The 25,234-nt window shown below is 45.6% G+C and overlaps 2 long non-coding RNA genes across 2 annotated transcripts; both read left to right on the forward strand.

Moving 5' to 3' along the window:
• Positions 1–11,548: 11,548 nt before the first annotated feature.
• LOC122011968 lies at positions 11,549–12,347 on the forward strand. The gene is made up of 3 exons (XR_006120071.1): positions 11,549–11,716; positions 11,820–11,891; positions 12,309–12,347. It is a non-coding gene; the product is annotated as an uncharacterized LOC122011968 (long non-coding RNA).
• Positions 12,348–16,918: 4,571 nt separating this feature from the next.
• Positions 16,919–18,450, forward strand: LOC122038245. Its single transcript, XR_006127822.1, has 3 exons — positions 16,919–17,819; positions 17,923–17,994; positions 18,412–18,450. It is a non-coding gene; the product is annotated as an uncharacterized LOC122038245 (long non-coding RNA).
• The last annotated feature ends 6,784 nt before the right edge of the window (positions 18,451–25,234 follow it).

The raw sequence follows: 25,234 nt of genomic DNA on the forward strand, positions 1-25,234 counted from the left end.
GACTAGGAAGTCCTAACTGGGATGTTAGGCAAAAGGAAATCCTGGTGAGTGAAGGCAGGTGGAAGTCCTAGTGAGTGAAGCTAGGCAGAAAGAAGTCCTAGTGAGTGAAACTAGGCAGTTGGAAGTCCTAGTGAGTGAAGCCAGGCAGATGAGAAATCCTAGTGAGTGAAGTTAGGTGAAAGACCTAGTGAGTGAAGCTAGGCAGAAGGGAAGTCCTGGTGAGTAAAGCCAGGCACGGGGAAATCCAGATGGGTCAAGGTTGACCAGACATCTGGTGAAAGTCCAAGTAGGTCAAAGGGATTGACCGGATACTTGGCACGAGGAAGAAAAGTCCAAGTAGGTCAAAGGAGTGACCGGATACTTGGCATGATGAGGAAAAGTCCAAGTGGGTCAAAGGGATTGACCGGACACTTGGTGAAGAAGTACTAGCAGGTCAAGGGTGGCCGGATGCTAGGCAAGATGAACCAACAGGTCATGGATTGACCGGATGTTGGTTTGGGGGCTTGGGACTTGGTTTTGGGCGAAAACCAATGTCTGGATCGATCAACCAATCGATTGGTTGATGCCCAATCGATCGACCGATCAATTGGGGAGTCCCTGCGAGAAGCCTTCGTCCCAATCGATCAGTGGATCGATTGGGAGGCAGTCGCGAGCGCACAGAAGCCTGCTGGATCAATCAGCCGATCGATCCAGAGGCCCCAATCGATCACTGGATCGATTGGGAAGCTACAATTTGTCGCGATAAGCCTTGGATCAATCCATTGATCGATCCAGGCATTTCCTGAGAGCACAGAGGCATTCTGGATCGATCAGTGGATCGATCCAAAGCCTCCCCGATTGATTAGGAGCAATCCAATCGATCGGGATCCGACCATTGGCGCAAATAAAGGCCGTTGGTGTGCGTCTTCTTCGGTAGCTCTCGCACTGTTCATCTCAGATCCTCTCCAGCGAGCACAGCAGCTCTCCACACGTCTTCTCCACTCTACCGCCAGTTCTTAAAGGGTTCTTGGAGCAAGGTTTGCTAGTGATCCAAGATCAAGAGGCGGGCTACAACAAGAAGTTAGGATTAGGGTTTTTACTGCATAACTTATAAGCTTTTGCTTGTATTTTGTTTTCCTTTCCTTCTTCTTGTATTGAGAGTGTTGTAGGGCTTCTCCGCCTTTGGTAGTTACCATAAAGGAGTGTTATTCATAGTGGAGGGTGTGTGTGTGCGTGGATCCTTGGATTAGTAACCTCTTGTGAGGTGGATACCAAGTAAAATCCATTTGTTAGTGTTGTATGCATTTGTTTCTTCGTATTTCTACTGCACATCTTTGAAGAAACAACAACGAAGCACACGAGGAATGTGCCGAGCTATTCACCCCCCCCCCCCTCAAGCTACATTTTCGGTCCCAACAACTGGAGGGTGCAAGTCGCCTTGGCGTTTGCTTCTATCTTTTTGATAAGATTTGTGTCCCAATCCTCGTATAGTAGTGGCTTGCCAGCACTGTCAGTTGACAGTTGCAGCCCAGTTTTGACGATCATCTAGACTTCAAAGTGAGCCTAGAGATACGCCTCCATCTGGCCCTTCCAGTACCCGAAGTCGTCTCCGGTGAAGAGCGGTGGGCGAGCGACATTATAGCCTTCTTGAAGGGTCATTTGATTACTAGCACAAAGAAAATGAACACAGGAATGTCCCAAGACTTGATCCTGGATTAGTAGTGCGAGATATATAAAAAAAATGAACTCGGGTGGTGTTGCACCAACCTCGAGCAAAAATTCGATTCCGAAAAAAAACTAGATCGGAAGACGGCAAGAGTACCGATTCCTATCGACTTGGAAAAACTGAAAATACCACGAAAAAGTGCTTGATTGGTGGTTGCACCAAATCGAAGCTACCCCACTCTGATACCAATTGTTGGATCGAGACTGCACTAGAGGGGGGTGAATAGCGCTCGTGGCTTTCACGTGTCATAATCGGAAAACTTTTGAGTAATAAACGCAACGGAAATGAAAGCAACAACCACACACAGAAGACCCAAGTGTTTTTACTTGGTTCGGAGCTTAGGGCGACTCCTACTCCAAGGCCCACGCTCTTTGAACATTTACTTTTGGGCAACAACTATATCGCGCAAATGTTTACACAAGTATTACAACTTAATGGTAATTAAAAACTATACCGACAACAAAAGTAGTAGATTCTGAAGCTCTGGGTCGTCGGGGGACTTGTAACAGTACTTCTGGGCGTCTCTTGGGAAACAAACAATGGCTAGATCACTTATCAATTGATGTCCTCAACTTGCTGTTCGAGACCCCTTATAAAGGGCATTGGAGGCGCCTCAAACCTCTTCAAAGGCGCCTCAATATTGCCGAGTCAGTCGCGTGGATGAGAGATGAAATCGTCATCGCTGATCCTCTTGAAGGCGCCTCCATGCCAGTCCACGGCACCTCCAAGCAGCAGTCCAAGGTGCCTCCAGCTCCACTTCGCAGCCAGCTTACTCCTTTGCACCCGAGGAGCCTCCAAGCTCCATGGAGGCGCCTCAGATACAAGCTCCATGGAGGCGCCTCAGATACTGTTCATTCGAGGGAAGATCTTGTTCTTTTGTACCTGCAAGACATGTTAGTCCCAAAACACAAACATATCCTGCAAAATAAAGTTAGCACATATGAATACATTAAATGAAGTGTTCGACAGTCTCCAGACTGTCCGGTTCTGATTTCAGATTTCCTACCGGAAATCCTAGGTCGAACCGACGCCTACTGTTTCCCCTTCCGGGGAACGCGTCCTCACTTACTCCACTCAGGAGAGCATACCTGATACCAGTCCGGTCCTCCAAACCGACTGGACTTTTCGCCTAGGGTTACCGCCCCCTAGGACCTAGGGTTACCACCCCCTAGGGTTTTTCGCCACCTAGGGTTACCTCCCCCTAGGACCTAAGGTTACCCCCCCCCCCCCCTTCTTTTGGATTTTCCTCCACCTACGGTTACCACCCCCTAGGACCTAAGGTTGCCGCCACTTAGGGTTTTCGTCCACCTACGGTTACCACCCCCTAGGACCTAAGGTTATCCCCCTTAGGATTTTTCTCCTGCCTAACCGCAGTTAGGACTTTCCTGCAACTCATTCAAGCACATTAGATAACAATTAAACTTAACTTTGAATCCCTTTTGTTATTATCAAAACTAAGATTTGATCGTCGGATGCTTCCCGCACCAACACTTATTTTATAGATATAGTCTAGTCTAAAATAAAATAAAGCATGAATGATATATTTATCAATTATTCAATTGAAATACAAAAAATTATATAATTTTAAAAAATATCAACAAGTTCTCACTAAAAATATAATTTTTGAGAGTTTTATCATATGGGTTCTAAATGAGTGGCAATAAAATATTTTATATAATTCAATATTAAATAAGTGATTCATGATACACTTTAGTTAGAAATAAAACAAACAATGAGTAAGGAGAAAATTTTCATAGTGTATGTTCTTAATATAATTGTGTAGGTTGTAGTATTTATTTATACAAAAAGTTGTACTAATCAAGTATTTAGGAAATATGCTACAATTAGAGTGTAATAAGGTATTTAGGAGATCTAATCAAATATTAATACTTGGTTGATTTTATGAAGCTGATGTAAATATCCTGATCATTACAATTGGAATTGTTTTTGAAGGATTGAATTATTATCTTTAATAGGAAGCACACATCGTGAGCTTATCATGGTGAAGAGCAAATTGATGTGAGGAGAGGTTATATCAGTAATCTAATCTTGGGTAGAAATATAGTGTATCTAAAGTAGTTTGGGAACAATGATAAACTCAATTTTAACGTGAATTGATATCAAACAATTAATTATCGAAGTCATTCTCTACATTACTATATCATAAGGAATGATTCAATTGGTCTCTTACAAAGAATGTAACTGATAAATGATAATCCTAATATCAAGTTATTATTAATTCTGGGGTTTGATTTTGAAATGCAAAATGCCAAAGGTAAAACAGAAATTAAGAGGATGCAACTAATGTAACTCAAGGCAAACGAAACTACAATTACAACAATTCAAAGAAATATAAAGCAACACATTCTAATCTAATTAAAATACGTTCATCCTCTAATCCAGCTAAATAGTGAAAACCTTAACCATGCAATGTAGACAAGATATTAAGGGAATTAAACTAACTTGAATGCCTGAACTATTGGAACACATGTTAGAAATTATAAATGAAAAGATAATCAAAAAGGTTTAAATATCTTTTGGATGATTAAAGGGTACATTTAATGAAGAGGTAGTATGCCTCTTAGGAAAGGATGCGATCTACATCACCCATTTTGAAATGGATGGATGAGATCTAATTGAACCAAGAGGTTCTTATACCCTTTCATATGTATAAATAAAGTCCCTCACATACTCATTCATTCACTCACTTCCTTCCAAGCACAGCAAACATTGCATTCTTGCATTGGAGAGTTCAAGAAGCTTCCTCGATTCAGAGGTCTTGCGATTTGTAGTGCTGCTATCGCAAGATAAAAGTCGTTGTATCTTGGGAGACGATTGTCGTATTCCGTGAGCACCGTGGGTGGGGAAAATTCGTCTTAAAGAGATAGAGTCTAACTCTAGCCTCGACTTAGCCGAAAATGATGGTATACCATCATTCTGCCTGCACTCAGTTTGCATCAGCAATAAAGGACTCAACATTTTTAAGACGAATTTGCTTCGTGCAAACTGATGGCTAGAATCAACGACGTTCCAACCACCATTCCAACCAGAGAGAAGCGGGAAAAGTTCAACGGAGCCAACTTCCAAAGATGGCAGCAGAAGATGTTATTCTACCTGACAACATTAAACCTCATACGATTTTTGCATGAAGACCCGCCAGCTGCTACGGAAGGTAATTCCGATAGTAAGGCTACATGCGATGCGTGGTCACATGGAGATTTCCTGTGCCGTAACTATGTTCTCAACGCATTGGAAAACACATTGTATAACGTGTATTGTTCAATAGAGACGGGAAAATCTCTATGGGAGTCACTTGAAAAGAAATACAAAATCGAAAGCGCCGGGTTGAAGAAATTCATCGTCGGTCGATTTCTGAATTTCAAAATGCTGGATTCCAAGAGCGTAACATCTCAAGTCCAAGACATGCAATTGATAATGCATGATCTGGATGCCGAAGGCATGAAGCTGAACGAGTTGTTCAAAGTAGCCGCGGTAATCGAGAAACTCCCTCCGTCGTGGAAGGATTTCAAAAATTACCTAAAGCACAAGCAAAAGGAAATGAGACTTGAAGACCTAATCCTGAGGCTACGAATAGAGGAAGATAATTGAAAGATGTCTGACTCCAGAGGAACAAAGTGGGCAATCGACAAGATGTCCAATCTGGCTGAGCCAAAAGCTTTAAAGCCGAAGCAATCCAAAAAGAACTCTTAAGGCAAGAAATTCAAGGGCACATGCTACAACTGCGGAAAGCCAGGACACATGTCCAAGGATTGCAAACGCCCGAAGAAACCAACCAAGAGTCAGAAGGACGCTGTGAACCAAGTCATAACTTCTGACGACATGGAATTGGATCTCACTGCGATCGTGTTTGAAGCCAACATGGTGGTGGATAACCCGAAGCAGTGGTGGATCGATACTGGAGCAACCTATCATATCTGTTCTGATAAGGCGATGTTCTCCAAGTATACTCTGATAAGTGGAAGAAAGCTCTATATGGGCAATTCCATGACATCCTCGATTGTCGGACTCGAGAAAGTTGTTCTGAAAATGACGTCTGGGAAAGAGCTAACGCTCATTGATGTGCTCCATGTTCCCGACATCAGGAAAAACCTAGTTTCTAGATCAGCACTTGTTAAGGCCGGTTTCAGACTAGTGTTCCAGTCAAACAACTTTGTACTTACAAAAAATGGTGTATTCGTAGGTAAAGGGTACTTAGAACAGAGTCTATTCAAAATGGTTGTGATCCTGTCCGAACCAGGGGTCAACGAACGCTGGGGATGTGGCGCTCCCTGCTAGATCCTCGAGTGCTCCGGCGAACCTGCAACAAAACCGAGCCGGGAGGGGTGTCCCGGCGACGGCCCTCCGACGCTCAAGTCAGGCGAGGAATAACAAAGAGGTGGCTTAGAAACAGAAGACTCGTGTACCTCCCCTGAAGAAATGGAGACCTTATATAGACCTCTCGAAGGAGCCTGGGCACGCCAATCAAAGCAATCACCTGCTTTCGACCATGCCCAGGTATGGGTCTGTCAGAAGGGCATCCATAAGGTCATACCGCTACTGTATCAACCTCTCCATGATGTGACGGCAAGATCCTCTATCGTGAAATCTTGTGTACGACATAATCATTAAACATGCCTTTGCTGACATCCCATATCCCGAGCCGAACGAATAGGCCGTTCGGCTAACCTTTGTATCCTCGCCCTTATCCTGGCCGAACGGACCACCTGCTCGGCCCTTCGGTTCCAGCCGGGCAGACACCCGCTCGGCCCTTCGGTTCCAGCCGGGCAGACACCCACCTTGGCGTCGAAAACCCAAGCCGATGGCTGGGTTATATCTGGCCCCGCTCAACTGCACGACGCGGCCCTTACCCGCTTAGTCAGCCCTCCATCTGTCCTCAGGCTGGGACCCTTCAGGAAGTGGGTCCCCCATTCTTACTGCCGGATCACTTGCCTCCCCTTCAAGTCTAGTCGAAGGAGGCAGTGAGTCCGACTGACTGGACTATGTGTCCGAGCGGGCGGTCGTCGCCTTACCGTCGCTTATAATATCCTTTGAGCCGTTCGGCCCTTATGCCAAATTCAGCCGCTCGGTTCTTCGTTTTGAATGTCTTGGCGCTCAACGTAGATGTTTGCTTGTCTAAATCTTCTCGAAAATCACGCAAATCCTTTTCATTAAGTCGAAGCATGCGCGGTATGGGCGCATTAATTGCGCCTGGTGACAGAGCGCCACGTGGCTCTTCTCGCGTGGCGGTGATGATCCGTACGATGGGACGCCGATTGTTTTGAAATGGACGGCCCGATGGTGTCCTTGTTTCCCGTGACCTGGATCGGACGGTGGAGGCCAATCGACTTCGGCCGTATAAAGCCTTAGTCCTCCTCCTCCGCCGCATCTTTGCTCGTGCTTTGTCCTCCTGACTCCTCTGCTGCGGCGGCCTCCGGCGATCCAGTTCCCGTTTTTCGGCAGCTACCATCTCACCGGCGATCTTCTCCGCCCATCTCCTTCTTAGTGAGCCTTCTTTCCTCGCTTACTAGGTCTTTCCTAATCATTTCACCTCTCTTTCGCTGCTATCCTTTTGTCTCTTCGAGATGGCGAGCTCTTCCGAACCCGCTACCCATGTTCACGGTCCATGGTATATGGGTATGGAAAGTAAATTTGACGAGGAGGGCGCTCGGCGTCTTGTTCGGACGTACGGGATCCCGGACGACCATGAAATAGTTATAGCCGACCCGACCGATCGACCCCATAACCCGCCGATCGGTACCATTTGCTTCTTTCTAGACCAATTCCAGGGCGGCCTTAGATTTCCTACCCATCCATTTATTTTGGAAGTTTGTAATTATTTCCGCATCCCGCTCGGCCAACTTGTGCCGAATTCCTTTAGGCTGTTGAGTGGGGTGGTCGTCCTCTTTAGGCTGCATAGTATTCCACTTGACCCCAAAATATTCCACTTCTTCTTCTACCCCAAACAATCCGAATTGGGCACCTTTATTTTCCAAAGTAGAATAGGCTTCAAATTTTTTGATAATATGCCGACCTCCAACAAGCACTGGAAGGAGTTTTTCTTCTATATACGACTTCCTGAGGAACTAAATGGCAGACCGCTGTGCCGACCCAGCCGGAGCTCGGCAAATTCAGAAGCAATCCAGCCTACCTTCATGCGGCAAACTGGTTATCCGGTCAGCGGTACAAAGTCGACCAGTTGCTTCTCAAGGGGGTGTTGTACATTTTTGGATTATCCCCCGTTTGGGCCAATCTTCCCTACCGCATGGGTAATGACTCTTTACTCACTTCGGCTTTTTTGTCTAACTGATTTTAATTTTTTCCCTTGCAGCTGAAGTCATGTGGCGCTCCAAGGCTACTGATCATCTGAAATTGAAAGCCGTGGAGATTGAGGCAGATACAAAAAAAGAACTCGCCGAGCGGGGTCTAATCCCCAGTCGCCCGGAAGCTACAGGAGAGGGGGGGACGCAGTCCGCCCCTGAAACAGAAGTTACTCCATTCGCTTCAACAGAGGTCGAGGCGGATCCTATTTCCTCTGCCCCAGCCGAGCTGGGAGTCCCCCCGGCCGGGGATTCACCGCGGGAAGTTCGGCGGAAGCGTCGAAGAGGCCCCAGCCTTCCGCCGACCCAAGAAGGCGAACCACAAGCGCCGATCGAGGTTGGCTCACCCGATCGCACGCCTTCGCAGATCGGGACCTCAGTGGCCTCGCCCACCGCACAGCCCTCTGGCTCTCCTCCACTGACTCATCGTCGCTTACGACGGTTGGGCGAAACTTCAACCATTGGGGAGTCCTCGGGTCAGGCGACTGAGGCTGAGGAAGTGCCGTCCGGCCACCCGACCGTCAAGACTACCCTTCGATTCCCATCGGAGGAATATTTATTGTCTGCCGATCGGCCTTCAAGCCCCGTTCATGAGATAACCTTGAGGGGTCCGCTCGCCAAGCTTTTTGAGGACGCTCAGATTCGGGTGGCCCTCATGACGCCCAAGCAGCTTGGTGATAACCACATACAGCAGGCCACTCAGGTAGGTTCATTTTTCTTCTCGTGCCCTGCTACTGTTTGGTTTCTGATTTTATTATTTCCCTTACAGCATTGGGCCAAGCAAATCGCCACTAGCCATCGGCTGGCCGAGCTGGAGGATCTCATGGAAAAACTCCAAGTCTCGGGGGGTCCATCAGCCGAGCGGGAGAAACAAGTCCGTGAGGCCGAACAGAAGAAGGTCGCTGACCTGGCTACAGAGGTGGCTCGACTTGAAGGCCTGGTGAAGAAACGTGACGCAGACGTGAAGCGCGCCAGTAGCCGGAAGAAGCGGGCGATTGCTGATCTGGACAAGATGAAAGTTGAAGTCCGAGCCCTAGATCAGCAATCTAAGAATCTGGAAGCCCAACTAGCTGCCGAACGGGATGGGCGCTCCGCTGAACGCACTAAAGCGGAGGTGGACCAGAAAGTCCTCCAAGATTCACTAATTGCTTCCCGAGCGGCTTTCAGAAAGTACAAGGAAGGGGAGCCGAGTCGCCTAGCAGCAGCGCGCCAAGAATACCTCCGCTCGGAGAGGTTCGGCGAAAAGTTCGGTGGCAACGTCTCCTCCACTTTCGCCGAAGCGGTCAAGGTCACCATGGCGTACTTGAAGAAGGGGGGGCACCTTCCTGCTGACCTGAGCATTCCCTCTTCAGATCTGGCGGCTATGATTGACGATATCCCGGACGCCTTTTTTAATTTTAAGGACCCGGAGTGAAGCGAGTTCTTCTCAGTACTTTCTGTATTTCATCTGCTGATGTAAAATTTTTGCATGAGCCGATCGGCGTAATTGTCTTCTTTTGCCTCTATTTTTGCTTGCCCTTCATTGCCGTCTTTTGTCTGTTTGGTGCTTATTCGTAGAGTCAGTTAAGCTCGACGTGTTCCCCATTAGATGACCGATCGGGTTAATCAGTTGACTTGTTTTCCTCGAAATCGTTTAGCGCTTGGCTATGCTGTTTGCATTCAGTGAATGCGAAGTATTGGCAAACTGATGGCCGATCGGACTTAATCAATTTAGTACTTGCGAACGCTCGTTATTTGGCGTCCTTAGTTTCGTCCAGTAAGCTCACAGTCGCGGGTTTGACTCTCGATCTTTTAACGTCGGAGCTCGACGGCGCGGATATTTATAGCCGGTCGGCGCGGCTCTCGATTTTTAACGACGGGGCTCGTCGGTCTTCTGCTCGGAGGTTTATAGACGCCGGCTCGTCTCTCGATCTTTAACGTCGGTGCTCGACGGCGCGGATATTTATAGCCGGTCGGCGCGGCTCTCGATTTTTAACGACGGGGCTCGTCGGTCTTCTGCTCGGAGGTTTATAGACGCCGGCTCGATCTAGCTCGTCGGCGCGGATATTTATAGCCGGTCGGCGCGGCTCTCGATTTTTAACGACGGGGCTCGTCGGTCTTCTGCTCGGAGGTTTATAGACGCCGGCTCGTCTCTCGATCTTTAACGTCGGTGCTCGACGGCGCGGATATTTATAGCCGGTCGGCGCGACTCTCGATTTTTAACGACGGAGCTCGTCGGTCTACTGCTCAGAGGTTTATAGACGTCGGCTCGTCTCTCGATCTTTAACGTCGGTGCTCGACGGCGCGGATATTTATAGCCGATCGGCGCGGCTCTACGGTTTAGCGTCTGGGCTAGACGGCCTTCAAGGCTAACTCCTTACCAGGTCGAGCGACCTCGGCCTTCATAACTTATCTCGCGCTTGAACAGTCTTTGTGCCTGGCCGAACAACACGGGTCATTTGCTTGCGAATCCAATCGGCTGGGAGGCCTTCGCTATTCGGGCGCTTGGCTCGGATAATCCATATGCCCCTTTCACCCAGCTTGGAGAACGTACTCCTGGCCGAACGGCTCAGGGTCTGCTTCGTCGAGCATTTTGGCTCGGATAATTTACCTCCGTCCGGAAGGTACTGGGTCTTCGATCCTCGAGCGCTTGGCTCGACCCATTTACCTCCGGCCGAACGACGCGGGGCCTTCGTTTCTTGACAATGTCTTATATTTGTTCTCTTGATTCTTTATTTCTGCATTTCCAGTATTCAGTCGAAAAAAGTACACAGGATTGTAAAATACCACAAAATTAAATAATAAATGTTATTGGACGGAAAATCTTATTGGATTTTTCAGGAATTTCTAGAAATTTTTCGGGATTTAAACGGAGTCTGTATGACCCATTTTAGGGGGATAGATTCTGGGTACAGAGGAGGTCTGTTTGGAATACCCAAAGGTGGGAATTGATTGAGGAGTGGACTTAGGCTTTGATTAAGCTAAATTAGGTTTGGGGATTAATGCTACAGTAACCTACCTTATAAGCGCCGAGGACCCCTCTTTTCCCCCGATTCTTCTTCCTCCCCTGTCCACTTCGTCCCGATCCTCACCGGCGATTCTCCTCCTCCTCCTTATCTCGGTGTCGCCGGCGTGGCTGATGGTGGAGTGCTTAGGAGGGAAGACAAGCTACGGGCGTTTCTCTCCTTCCTCCCATTCTCGATTCCCATCGCATCTCAGTCGTGATGCCGGCGATTCTTGATCGCGCCAGTGATGTCCAGCCCATCGCCACCGGACCTTCCTTCTCCATCCCGATTGCTGATGCCCCGTCTCCCTCCTCCCTCTCCCGTTCGTGATGCTGGAATCCATCGACCCACGGGATGCCGTAGCCGTTCTTGAAGCTGTGCCCTAGCTCAGATTCGTCGCCGACAACCACTCTTTCCCCCACCCGATGTGTTTCTCTCGCAACCTCTTCTGATCGTTGGTCGCACTACCACGGCCTCGCTGCCTCGCCGTGTACTGGAGTCTCGATCGAGTGCCACCACCAGGGAACGATTAGTCTAGGTAAGTTTCATCTGGATTTGTTTTAACTCCGAATCTTGCTCAATTGTCTCCATTTAGCTGTTCTTCCTGTTCTGGATTGGATGAAGGCATCAGATCGAAATATTGGAGGATTGCACTGTTGCCGATCACTGCCACTCCAACTCTTGAAGCTGTGGAGGTCACGGGTGTGAAGGTAAGGGGTTGTTGTGGTGAGAAAGATCTTGTTTGTTAGGGTTCCAGCAAATTCAGTGTTGTGTAATTGTTTCCTGGACTGACCTTGGAAAGAATTGATGTAGGAATTCTTGGTGGTTGTGTGCAGAGATTGGTAGAGGGCTGTTGAGCTACTGGGTTTGTTGCCATACCTCAAGGTGAGTGTTTTCTAGTGATGTACCTATGGTATTCTCATTAGTATGATGCTAAATTAGGTTTTCTAAGGAATCTAGGGTTTTATGCTTGCTTAGATTATAAGTGGTGAGTAGATGTATTGATTTAACTCATATTGATATTAGATTATGGATTTTTGGATTGGATGAGTTATGGGTTGGATAATTGAAGCATGTTAACAAGAAGAGTTAACTAATTGAATTGGATTAATTCATGAGGAGTTTTGATTGGATTAATTGATGGTTGTGGATTATGTTTGGTTTAGAAGGAGTTGGATTAAGGATTATTTGGAGGATTTATCAGAGATCAGGTTTGATTAGAGTGATCCTAGTGGGTTAGGAATTTTATTTAGCTATTTGAATCGTATGAAATTAGCTAAATAAAATATATATTGATCGCAGGACTTGGATTCGGGACGAGCGTCTCGACACGGGATTACTTGGCACGATCTACACTTTAAGGCGGGTATTTCTTCCTTGCCTCTATGTAGATTTTATTGAGCTTAGTGCATGGTTTTCTGAGATGGTTTAGGATGCTTTATCTTATATCGTGTTCGTTTGTTGCTTTCCTGCTTGATACCGATGCTTGACCCTTGTGATGATCTATTTGATTCTTATACAGTCTACACTTTGGATTATCTATACTCTGTGGTATTTGTGTACATGTAGAGTATGTATGGTAGGGATTACTTCGTTGGTGGTATTCATATGAGGCTTGTCCATCCGTATGTCGTGTATACTTCTGTCCGGTGTGATGATTGGAGTTGTGTTGATTGTATGTCTGTGGTTTATACCCGTGTTTGATGTGTTTTTACTGGAGGATACATGTTGATTGTACACGTGGGGTTGTGTAGGTGTGTCTGTTGAGGTTATTGGAGATTTTTGGTGGACTATGCATGTGTAGTTATATACGTATGTTTGGTGGGATATATGGAGGTATCATGATGATTATACTCATGTTGTGGGACACTTAGGTGGATTTAGAGTGGCATGGATGATGACGGTGTCCGTATCATGATTATATATATATATCATCATGTTCATCATTCATGTCATACTGACGACTATCGTCTCCCTTGTAGTTGAGAGGGTTGTCAGTCTTTTATAGCCGTCCATTCGGCCACTGATGGAGAGTGGTAGTTTGGAGTGGAGCTAGTCCTGTCGCGCTTACTCAGCCGCTCAGCCTCGACCACTCTGGAGTAGTGAGTCTTGAGGGTACAGTGTCAGAGGGCTAGAGATGTGAGTGGTCAGGGACCCTTAGCTATGTAGTTATATAACTACTTAGCTGACCGTCCGCTTCGGCCGCCTATAGCGGTATTTGTACTGGAGGCTAGTACGGTTTGTCACGGACCCAAGCCTCTCGGCCATACAGGGGTCGTGGTGTCTAGAGAGGTGGCGGGGGTGACCATGGAGCATGCATGCACATTGGCATTTGATGCGCGGTGCATCTTTGGAGATATATTTGCATACATGCCTAGTAGATACTAGTTGCATGTGTTTGTGGTATGTTGCATTTGTTTGCGATATGATTGTTGCATATGGTTGTCATGCTGCATACATGTCATTTATTTTACATGTATTTGCAGTCGTATTTATATTGCACAGGTGTCACGGGTATGTCTGTTGCAGATCCAGTGAGGTTACTGATCTTGGTACCTTACGCTGATTTCAGATTGGGTATGTATTTACCATTATGTCCGTAGTGGTTTGTGCAGTTTGTATGTCAGTTATGATTATGTCGGGTTACCACGTCAGGTATGTTCAGATGCGTTGATTATGATAGTATGATCATGTTATTTGTTTCCCTACTGAGACTGTATACTTTTGATCTCCATGTTTTGTTTATGGACCATGCACTATCATTTCTATTACCCGCTGAGTTACCTATACTCACCACCGCATGTATACATTTATGTTTTCAGGTAGCTTGTAGATGGTTGGTGTCGCTCGGAGTATCCTGTCTGCCGGGTCCTACGTCACATCCGAAGACCGTGCTTATTTTCTTTTGTATATTCTTTTATTATTTTTGGCATTGTATTTGCGTATAGCCATGTGGCTATCCTATGGTTTTGGTGTTGTATTTGTGTTTAAGCCGTGCCGGCATGCATTGTATTTATTTGTGTTGTGTGGGCTTTCCTTCGTTTTTCCGCTGTGTTTTAGTACAGCCGTGTGAGCTGCGTGGTTGTGATTGTTTCATTCCAGCCGTGTGGGCTGTTATTATAACTGCGTGGTTGTGTATATAAATATTCCAGCCGCATGTGGCTGATGTATTTTGCTTGTAGTGATGCTTCAGATTGTCACCGGTACTGGGGAGGTGCTGCCGGATTTTTGTCTGGCAGAGACTCCTTTGGGGGCGTGACAATTTAGTGGTATCAGAGCGGGTACGATGCCTGCTTTGTTTTGTTTTGGATTTTCGAGATTTATCTGATACCAATTTTCGGTATCCGAGTAGGTACGATGCCTATTATTCGTGTTTTGGATTTCGTGATTCGGTTTTCTTGATGTGACTTTTCGGGTTTTTGGACCAGGCAGCAGCAGGACTTCTCCAAGCTATAGGAGGTATGTATGCATATGGTTATCATACATTTCTGTTGGTATATGTACTGTTGTCCATGATAGTTTCTTATGACATGTGTTAGTACTCTTCTGTTAGTACCTGCTTATTTGCTTGTACCATGCATTTCATGTGTTGGGTCAATCATTGATCACGGTTGACCTACTGGAGATCAACGTTTTAACGTTTTACAGTCTCAGGGGATTCGTCATATCATACTACTAGTTGTTTTAGTGTCTACTACGACTAGTTGGTTGAGAGTTAGGGTCACATACCAGTCTAGGTTATTATTAGCTGGATAGTGGTTGGTATTTATATACTCATATTGACCCTGTTGGTAGAGTATTGATTTACTCCTGTTGGTTAGGTTAGTAGATTACCCTCCTTGACTTGGGTAGGGGTGGATCGATTTTACCTTAGTTGCTTTTGACGAGGATTGATTTATCCTTATTAGATCAGTTAGTTGACGATCGATTTATTTAGCAGTTCGATCATTAGGGTATCGTCATACTCTATTTTTAGAGATTTTGATCTTTGGGGTTACTTGTGTTGGGTTAGATATTTGGGAGACTCACTTGAGTACGTGACTTGTACCGTCATGGGTAGAAAGGACTGAATTGGCCGTATACCATTATCGGCTTAGTCAGTTTGTAGAGGATTGTCGTATCCGATTCCATGGGGACTTTGACTATGGACTGTCTGTACCTGGTAGGATGACTTAGAAGGTACATTCAGATAGGATACCGTACAGTGTGGAAAAGTGTAAAGCTACGTGCTTAACACTTTGAGATACAACCGTTACAAGGGTATATTTTGGAGAGTACATTCGGATATGATGATCTTTGAGGGTAGAGCGTCGATTGACAGATATTTTGATCAGTTGTTTAGTTGTAGCGTTCCTCTATCTTTGTGTTCATTGTTTGATACTGGAGGTTGCTGAGCCTCAGGATGGAGAAATCGCAGTTTGATGGGGTACAAGACAATGGTTAGACGACTCAGCTAACATTGTCTCTATCAGGTGGCTCAAGACCTTGACCACGTGATCATTTTACCAGATCTTGTAGTCTATACCTCATATTAGAGGGTTTGACCTTTTATCGGTATTTGTTGAGGGACATATATAGGATGATGATGAGGGTGGTGGATATATCTCTTTGTTAGGTAGACACTTAGTCAGCGAGTTGTGTGACCCTATGACTTTGGATTGACATTCTTTTACTGTGGATATTTGATTATCAGAAAGGATGAGATGATGAGATTTGGCAGACTATATGGATACATTTAGTTTGTTGGCAATAGGTGTTGAGGGTTGGATGCTTTCGTTTTTCTCTATCTTTGTGTAGGAGACTATCCGGTATGATTGATTGATGTTGAGGATGATTTTGATTGATAGATATTAAGAGATCAGGTGTGATGATATGTTATTTGTTGATGATCTATTGGTGGATATTTAGTTTGATGGTCTACTATTTGGTGTTTGAGGTTGATAGAGACATGAGGAGTGATGTGTCTGTGATATTTAGGGATTTAGTGATTGTAGTTGGTCATTAGTTTACAGACTTGTTGTTGATGATCTTATGGTGGAGTAAGCCTGTGGTACGTACATTATGAGTCCTTGGGGTTACCGTTTAGGCATGCCATGCTTAGATGTTTACATGGACTCAGTGTACTTGGTATTCATAGGGTTTGGATCAGTTTTCATTGTCTTTATTGGCGATGTTGTGATCTATTCCCGATCCGAGGTGGATCATGTACACTAGCTTCACATAGTTCTAGAGATGTTTCGACGAGAACATTTATATGTGAATTTAGTAGTACGTATTGCGATTGTCTTTTACGAGTTTTTGGGACACGTTGTGTTTAGTAGAGGATATCGGTGGATCCACAGGAGATAGAGGCTGTTATCAGTTGGGAGTAGGCGTAGTTTATACTGGAGGTCCACTGTTCCTTTCGTGGTCTGGCTGGATATTATCAGAGATTAGCTGAGGGTTATATTGGATGGAGATCAGCGATTTCACATCATGTTTTGACTGAGGTTATAGCAGACTTTGGGTTAGGAGCTTTACTTTAGTATAGATTTTCATCTTAGAGTGATGGATAGTTTGAGCGCTCTATCATGTGTTGGAGGATTTATTGATAGTGGATTTTGGATTTTAGAGGTGTTTGATTTATCCACAGTTGGCTAGATTGCAGAGTGGGAGTAACAGGAGCAGAGTGAGCTCATAGCTCACAAAGTCATCACTATTCACTTGGAGGTGGATTGTCATGCTTAGAGATATGTTTATGATACTAGGGTTGGAGATTTGTTTATGATACTTGGATGAGTGGCATATGAGTATGTTGATTGGTGGATACCTTGGAGGAGGGTCCCTGAGTTGACCAGTAAATTTGGGGACCAAATTTTTTATTAGTGGGGGAGAATGTAAAATACCACAAAATTAAATAATAAATGTTATTGGACGGAAAATCTTATTGGATTTTTCAGGAATTTCTAGAAATTTTTCGGGATTTAAACGGAGTCTGTATGACCCATTTTAGGGGGATAGATTCTGGGTACAGAGGAGGTCTGTTTGGAATACCCAAAGGTGGGAATTGATTGAGGAGTGGACTTAGGCTTTGATTAAGCTAAATTAGGTTTGGGGATTAATGCTACAGTAACCTACCTTATAAGCGCCGAGGACCCCTCTTTTCCCCCGATTCTTCTTCCTCCCCTGTCCACTTCGTCCCGATCCTCACCGGCGATTCTCCTCCTCCTCCTTATCTCGGTGTCGCCGGCGTGGCTGATGGTGGAGTGCTTAGGAGGGAAGACAAGCTACGGGCGTTTCTCTCCTTCCTCCCATTCTCGATTCCCATCGCATCTCAGTCGTGATGCCGGCGATTCTTGATCGCGCCAGTGATGTCCAGCCCATCGCCACCGGACCTTCCTTCTCCATCCCGATTGCTGATGCCCCGTCTCCCTCCTCCCTCTCCCGTTCGTGATGCTGGAATCCATCGACCCACGGGATGCCGTAGCCGTTCTTGAAGCTGTGCCCTAGCTCAGATTCGTCGCCGACAACCACTCTTTCCCCCACCCGATGTGTTTCTCTCGCAACCTCTTCTGATCGTTGGTCGCACTACCACGGCCTCGCTGCCTCGCCGTGTACTGGAGTCTCGATCGAGTGCCACCACCAGGGAACGATTAGTCTAGGTAAGTTTCATCTGGATTTGTTTTAACTCTGAATCTTGCTCAATTGTCTCCATTTAGCTGTTCTTCCTGTTCTGGATTGGATGAAGGCATCAGATCGAAATATTGGAGGATTGCACTGTTGCCGATCACTGCCACTCCAACTCTTGAAGCTGTGGAGGTCACGGGTGTGAAGGTAAGGGGTTGTTGTGGTGAGAAAGATCTTGTTTGTTAGGGTTCCAGCAAATTCAGTGTTGTGTAATTGTTTCCTGGACTGACCTTGGAAAGAATTGATGTAGGAATTCTTGGTGGTTGTGTGCAGAGATTGGTAGAGGGCTGTTGAGCTACTGGGTTTGTTGCCATACCTCAAGGTGAGTGTTTTCTAGTGATGTACCTATGGTATTCTCATTAGTATGATGCTAAATTAGGTTTTCTAAGGAATCTAGGGTTTTATGCTTGCTTAGATTATAAGTGGTGAGTAGATGTATTGATTTAACTCATATTGATATTAGATTATGGATTTTTGGATTGGATGAGTTATGGGTTGGATAATTGAAGCATGTTAACAAGAAGAGTTAACTAATTGAATTGGATTAATTCATGAGGAGTTTTGATTGGATTAATTGATGGTTGTGGATTATGTTTGGTTTAGAAGGAGTTGGATTAAGGATTATTTGGAGGATTTATCAGAGATCAGGTTTGATTAGAGTGATCCTAGTGGGTTAGGAATTTTATTTAGCTATTTGAATCGTATGAAATTAGCTAAATAAAATATATATTGATCGCAGGACTTGGATTCGGGACGAGCGTCTCGACACGGGATTACTTGGCACGATCTACACTTTAAGGCGGGTATTTCTTCCTTGCCTCTATGTAGATTTTATTGAGCTTAGTGCATGGTTTTACGAGATGGTTTAGGATGCTTTATCTTATATCGTGTTCGTTTGTTGCTTTCCTGCTTGATACCGATGCTTGACCCTTGTGATGATCTATTTGATTCTTATACAGTCTACACTTTGGATTATCTATACTCTGTGGTATTTGTGTACATGTAGAGTATGTATGGTAGGGATTACTTCGTTGGTGGTATTCATATGAGGCTTGTCCATCCGTATGTCGTGTATACTTCTGTCCGGTGTGATGATTGGAGTTGTGTTGATTGTATGTCTGTGGTTTATACCCGTGTTTGATGTGTTTTTACTGGAGGATACATGTTGATTGTACACGTGGGGTTGTGTAGGTGTGTCTGTTGAGGTTATTGGAGATTTTTGGTGGACTATGCATGTGTAGTTATATACGTATGTTTGGTGGGATATATGGAGGTATCATGATGATTATACTCATGTTGTGGGACACTTAGGTGGATTTAGAGTGGCATGGATGATGACGGTGTCCGTATCATGATTATATATATATATCATCATGTTCATCATTCATGTCATACTGACGACTATCGTCTCCCTTGTAGTTGAGAGGGTTGTCAGTCTTTTATAGCCGTCCATTCGGCCACTGATGGAGAGTGGTAGTTTGGAGTGGAGCTAGTCCTGTCGCGCTTACTCAGCTGCTCAGTGTTCTGTCAGCCTCGACCACTCTGGAGTAGTGAGTCTTGAGGGTACAGTGTCAGAGGGCTAGAGATGTGAGTGGTCAGGGACCCTTAGCTATGTAGTTATATAACTACTTAGCTGACCGTCCGCTTCGGCCGCCTATAGCGGTATTTGTACTGGAGGCTAGTACGGTTTGTCACGGACCCAAGCCTCTCGGCCATACAGGGGTCGTGGTGTCTAGAGAGGTGGCGGGGGTGACCATGGAGCATGCATGCACATTGGCATTTGATGCGCGGTGCATCTTTGGAGATATATTTGCATACATGCCTAGTAGATACTAGTTGCATGTGTTTGTGGTATGTTGCATTTGTTTGCGATATGATTGTTGCATATGGTTGTCATGCTGCATACATGTCATTTATTTTACATGTATTTGCAGTCGTATTTATATTGCACAGGTGTCACGGGTATGTCTGTTGCAGATCCAGTGAGGTTACTGATCTTGGTACCTTGCGTCGATTTCAGATTGGGTATGTATTTACCATTATGTCCGTAGTGGTTTGTGCAGTTTGTATGTCAGTTATGATTATGTCGGGTTACCACGTCAGGTATGTTCAGATGCGTTGATTATGATAGTATGATCATGTTATTTGTTTCCCTACTGAGACTGTATACTTTTGATCTCCATGTTTTGTTTATGGACCATGCACTATCATTTCTATTACCCGCTGAGTTACCTATACTCACCACCGCATGTATACATTTATGTTTTCAGGTAGCTTGTAGATGGTTGGTGTCGCTCGGAGTATCCTGTCTGCCGGGTCCTACGTCACATCCGAAGACCGTGCTTATTTTCTTTTGTATATTCTTTTATTATTTTTGGCATTGTATTTGCGTTTAGCCATGTGGCTATCCTATGGTTTTGGTGTTGTATTTGTGTTTAAGCCGTGCCGGCATGCATTGTATTTATTTGTGTTGTGTGGGCTTTCCTTCGTTTTTCCGCTGTGTTTTGGTACAGCCGTGTGGGCTGTTTTATATATAACTGCGTGGTTGTGATTGTTTCATTCCAGCCGTGTGGGCTGTTATTATAACTGCGTGGTTGTGTATATAAATATTCCAGCCGCATGTGGCTGATGTATTTTGCTTGTAGTGATGCTTCAGATTGTCACCGGTACTGGGGAGGTGCTGCCGGATTTTTGTCTGGCAGAGACTCCTTTGGGGGCGTGACACAGGATGATTTACAGTGGTACACCTTTCATCCCGCCCGGTAAGGCTGGAGGTGGTTCGCGCTCCACGGCCTATCTAACTGCCGACTGTCCTCATCCTCCAAATAATACGCACCCGAGCGGAGCTTTTCGATGACTTTGAAGGGACCTGCCCACGGAGCTTCAAGCTTGCCGACGTCGCCGACCGGTTTGACTTTCTTCCAGACAAGGTCGCCGACCTGGAATGATCGGGGAATGACGCGGCGGTTGTAATTTTGCTTCATTCGTTGACGGTATGCCATCAGCCGAACGGATGCCTTGGCTCGCTCCTCGTCAATCAAATCCAGCTCCATGTTCCTCCGATCGGCGTTGCCTTCATCGTACAATTGGACCCGGACGGACTCGACGCCGACTTCAACCGGAATGACTGCTTCGCCGCCGTACACCAGATGAAAAGGTGTGACGCCCGTTGCTTCCTTAGGAGTCGTCCGGATGGCCCATAAAACGCCCGGCACTTCATCCGGCCAACTTCCTCCCACGTGGTCGAGCCGAGTGCGCAGAATACGGAGAATTTCCCGGTTGCTTTGGGGGTAAGCCACGGACGTGAAGTGTTGCTCGATGCCGTAGCTTTTGCACCAATCTTCTAGCACCTTCCCTGTGAATTGCCGCCCATTGTCGGAAACCAATCGGCGAGGGATACCGAACCTACAGATGATGTGTTGCCAGATGAATTTTTTGACCATCTGCTCGGTGATCCTGGCTAGTGGCTCGGCCTCCACCCACTTGGAAAAATAATCGACCGCCACCAGCAAAAATTTCCTCTGCCCGGTCGCCATCGGAAATGGACCCACAATATCCATTCCCCATTGATCGAAAGGACATGAAACGGCTGATGTCTTCATCTCCTCTGTCGGTCGGTGCGAGAAGTTGTGATACTTCTGGCAAGAAAGGCACGTAGATACTGTCCGAGCGGCGTCCATTTGTAAGGTCGGCCAAAAGTATCCAGCTAGCAAAATCTTCTTGGCTAGTGATCGTCCGCCCGGATGTCCTCCGCACGATCCTTGATGTACCTCTTGGAGGATGTAAGCCGAGTCTTCCGAGCTCACACACTTCAACAGCGGGCGAGAGAAAGCCTTCTTGTAGAGCTGATCGCCGATGAGTGTGAACCGACCGGCCCTTCTCCTGAGCAGCTGGGCTCCATCCCGATCGGCAGGAGTGGTGCCCGAGCGCAAAAACTCCATGATGGGTGTCCTCCAGTCATCCGAAAACATGAGGCCTTCCATCCGGTCAACATGTGCCACCAAAGATACTTGTTCAATTGGCTTCGGGATAATGACCGGCGTTATAGAACTTGCTAGTTTAGCCAACTCATCGGCTGCCTGGTTCTCCGTTCGGGGAATCTTCTGAATAAGAACCTCGCGGAAATTAGCTTTGAGTTTTTCAAAGGCCTCAGCGTAGAGTTTAAGCCGAGCGCTGTTGATTTCAAAGGTGTCAGACAGTTGCTGGGCGGCCAACTGTGAATCAGGGGTCAACGAACCAGGGGTCAACGAACGCTGGGGATGTGGCGCTCCCTGCTAGATCCTCGAGTGCTCCGGCGAACCTGCAACAAAACCGAGCCGGGAGGGGTGTCCCGGCGACGGCCCTCCGACGCTCAAGTCAGGCGAGGAATAACAAAGAGGTGGCTTAGAAACAGAAGACTCGTGTACCTCCCCTGAAGAAATGGAGACCTTATATAGACCTCTCGAAGGAGCTTGGGCACACCAATCAAAGCAATCACCTGCTTTCGACCATGCCCAGGTATGGGTCTATCAGAAGGGCATCCATAAGGCCATACCGCTACTGTATCAACCTCTCCATGATGTGACGGCAAGATCCTCTATCGTGAAATCTTGTGTACGACATAATCATTAAACATGCCTTTGCTGACATCCCATATCCCGAGCCGAACGAATAGGCCGTTCGGCTAACCTTTGTATCCTCGCCCTTATCCTGGCCGAACGGACCACCCGCTCGGCCCTTCGGTTCCAGCCGGGCAGACACCCGCTCGGCCCTTCGGTTCCAGCCGGGCAGACACCCACCTTGGCGTCGAAAACCCAAGCCGATGGCTGGGTTATATCTGGCCCCGCTCAACTGCCCGACGAGGCCCTTACCCGCTTAGTCAGCCCTCCATCTGTCCTCAGGCTGGGACCCTTCAGGAAGCGGGTCCCCCATTCTTACTGCCGGATCAGGTTGTAATGACTGTACACCGTGAATTTGATGGTAATAAAATAAAAGCTTCCAACTATGTTGTTGAGTGTTTTAATTTATGGCATGATCGACTTGGGCATGTCAATAATAATACTCTGAAACTTCTCATCAAGTTAAATTTATTACCAAACGTCAATGTTGACGAAACACACAAATATGAAGTGTGCGTGAAAGTAAAAATGAGGAGACTACCTTTTCATTCGGTGGAAAGGTCAACGACTCCTCTAGAGTTAATACATAGTGATCTATGTGACTTAAAATTCGTGCATACTAGAGGAGGTAAAAAGTATTTTATTTCTTTTATCGATGACTGCACGAGGTTCTGTTATGTCTTTCTTTTAAGAAGTAAATATGAAGCCTTAGAAACTTTCAGAACCTATAAAACAGAAGTTGAAAATCAACTTGATAAACAAATTAAAATAATTCATAGCGATAGAGGAGGAGAATATGGTGCACCGTTTGATGAGTTTTGTTCAGAATCTGACATTATCCATCAAACAACGGCGCCTTACTCACCTTAATCAAATGGTGTTTCTGAACGTAAAAATTGGACACTAAAAGAAATGATGAATGCCTTGTTAATAAATTCATGCTTACCTCAAAACTTGTGGGGGGAAGCTATACTATCAGCAAACCACATTCTCAACAAAATCCCTCATAAGAAAAATGATAAAACACCATATGAACTATGGAAAGGTCGCGAGCCATCGTACAAATTCCTAAAGGTATAGGGGTGCTTAGCAAAGGTTGAAGTACCTAAGCTAAAGCAAGTAAAGATCGGACCTAAAACGTTCGATGCGATATTTGTCGGATATACCCATAACAGTAGTGCATATCAATTCATAGTTCACAAGTCATACATTCTTGATATTCATGTGGGAACAACCATAGAATCTCGGAATACGATATTCTTTGAAAACATAATCCCAAATAATAAGGAAAACATTCAAAGTGATAACAACAAAAGTTCTAACGAAAATGATGTTTCTGAACTTAGTTGTCGTAAAAGGACTATTGACAATCAAAGCGAAGAGTCATGTCGGAGCAAATGAGCTAGAGTTGAGAAATCATTCGGGCTAGACTGACTTTTATGTTGGAAATGGACCCAAAAACATTAAGCGAAGCTCTCTCTAGTCCCGACACCCCAATGTGGAAAGAAGTCGTCAATAGTGAAATCGAGTCCATCATAAATAACCATACTTGGGAACTAGTAGACCTTCCTTCTGGTACCAAACCATTAGGTTGTAAGTGAATACTAAAACACAAGTATAAAGCTGATGGATCAATTGACAAGTATAAGGTTAGACTTGTAGCCAAAGGGTACAAGCAAAAGAAAGGCCTTGACTACTTTGATACCTACTCACCGGTGACAATGATTACATCCATACGAGTGCTGATAGCCATCGTAACACTGCATGACCTTGAAATACACCAAATGGATGTTAAGACTGCGTTCTTAAATTGTGAGTTGGAAGAAGAAATCTATATGGAGCAACCCGAGGGGTTTGTAGCTCCAGGAAAAGAGAAAAAGGTGTGTCGACTTTGTCATGCCCCCAATGAAGTCCCTGCCAGAAGAAATTTCGACAGCACCTCCCCTGTACGGCGGACAATATGAAACCTTACTACATACAAAATATACATCAGCCACACTCGGCTGGAATATATACACAATAGAAATAATATAACCACGCAATTAATATACACAGCCAACCTGGCTGGACATAAATCAATAAAAACAACCACACAGTTAACAACAACCTACACGACTGGAAACATGCACAGCGGAAGACACAAAATAATACGAACGTAAAACCAACAACGACACTAACAAAAATACCTATCATCACAGACTTGACCCAAAATTCACATCGACTTGTTGAAGAACAAAATACACAAAATCAATATACCACCCCAAACGATAACAAAACCAAAACGAAAACTAACCTTGAGTGTGACGTAGGACCCAGGACTAGCAGCCTGCATCTCTCCAAGCATCCATGACTCATCTATCTGTTACCTGGCGAAAGAAAATCATTTTGTGGGGTGGTGAGTATTAGAACTCAGCGGGTAAGGAAAGAGATAGTGCATGACATAACATATAACTAGAAAGAGAGCCAAGAGTATACAGTCTCATAAAAGAAATAGCAAATACTAAAATAGGATCATAATGAATGCTCATACCTGGAATCATATCCTAGGCTAGGTATAGAAGTTCAGAAAGTAGTACTAGTCTGCTACAGTACTGCTTATAGCTACAGAGGTAACATGTAAGGCATATACAAACTTCCAATAAGTAAACCAAGAACTAAACCCCTACAACGAGGGTATATCTCATCATAAGCAAGCATAGTAGCATAAGGGAGCAACAGCAGTAAGCAGTAACAGCATATATAAACAGCAGCAGCCAAAGCAAATATAATAATAAACAGCGTATGCACGGATGGTCACTCCCGCCCACCTCTCCGCACCATGACCCCTGTATGGTCGAGAGGCCGGGTCAGTGACAGACTGTACACCACTCCAGCTACCACTCACACGAATGGCCGAGGGGACATTTGCATAGTAGCTAACTAGCTACATCTGCGACGGGGTCCCTGCTGCTCGTACTCCAGCTA

The sequence above is a fragment of the Zingiber officinale genome, chromosome 1A (assembly GCF_018446385.1).
Source record: "Zingiber officinale cultivar Zhangliang chromosome 1A, Zo_v1.1, whole genome shotgun sequence".
Taxonomy (NCBI): Eukaryota; Viridiplantae; Streptophyta; class Magnoliopsida; order Zingiberales; family Zingiberaceae; genus Zingiber; species Zingiber officinale.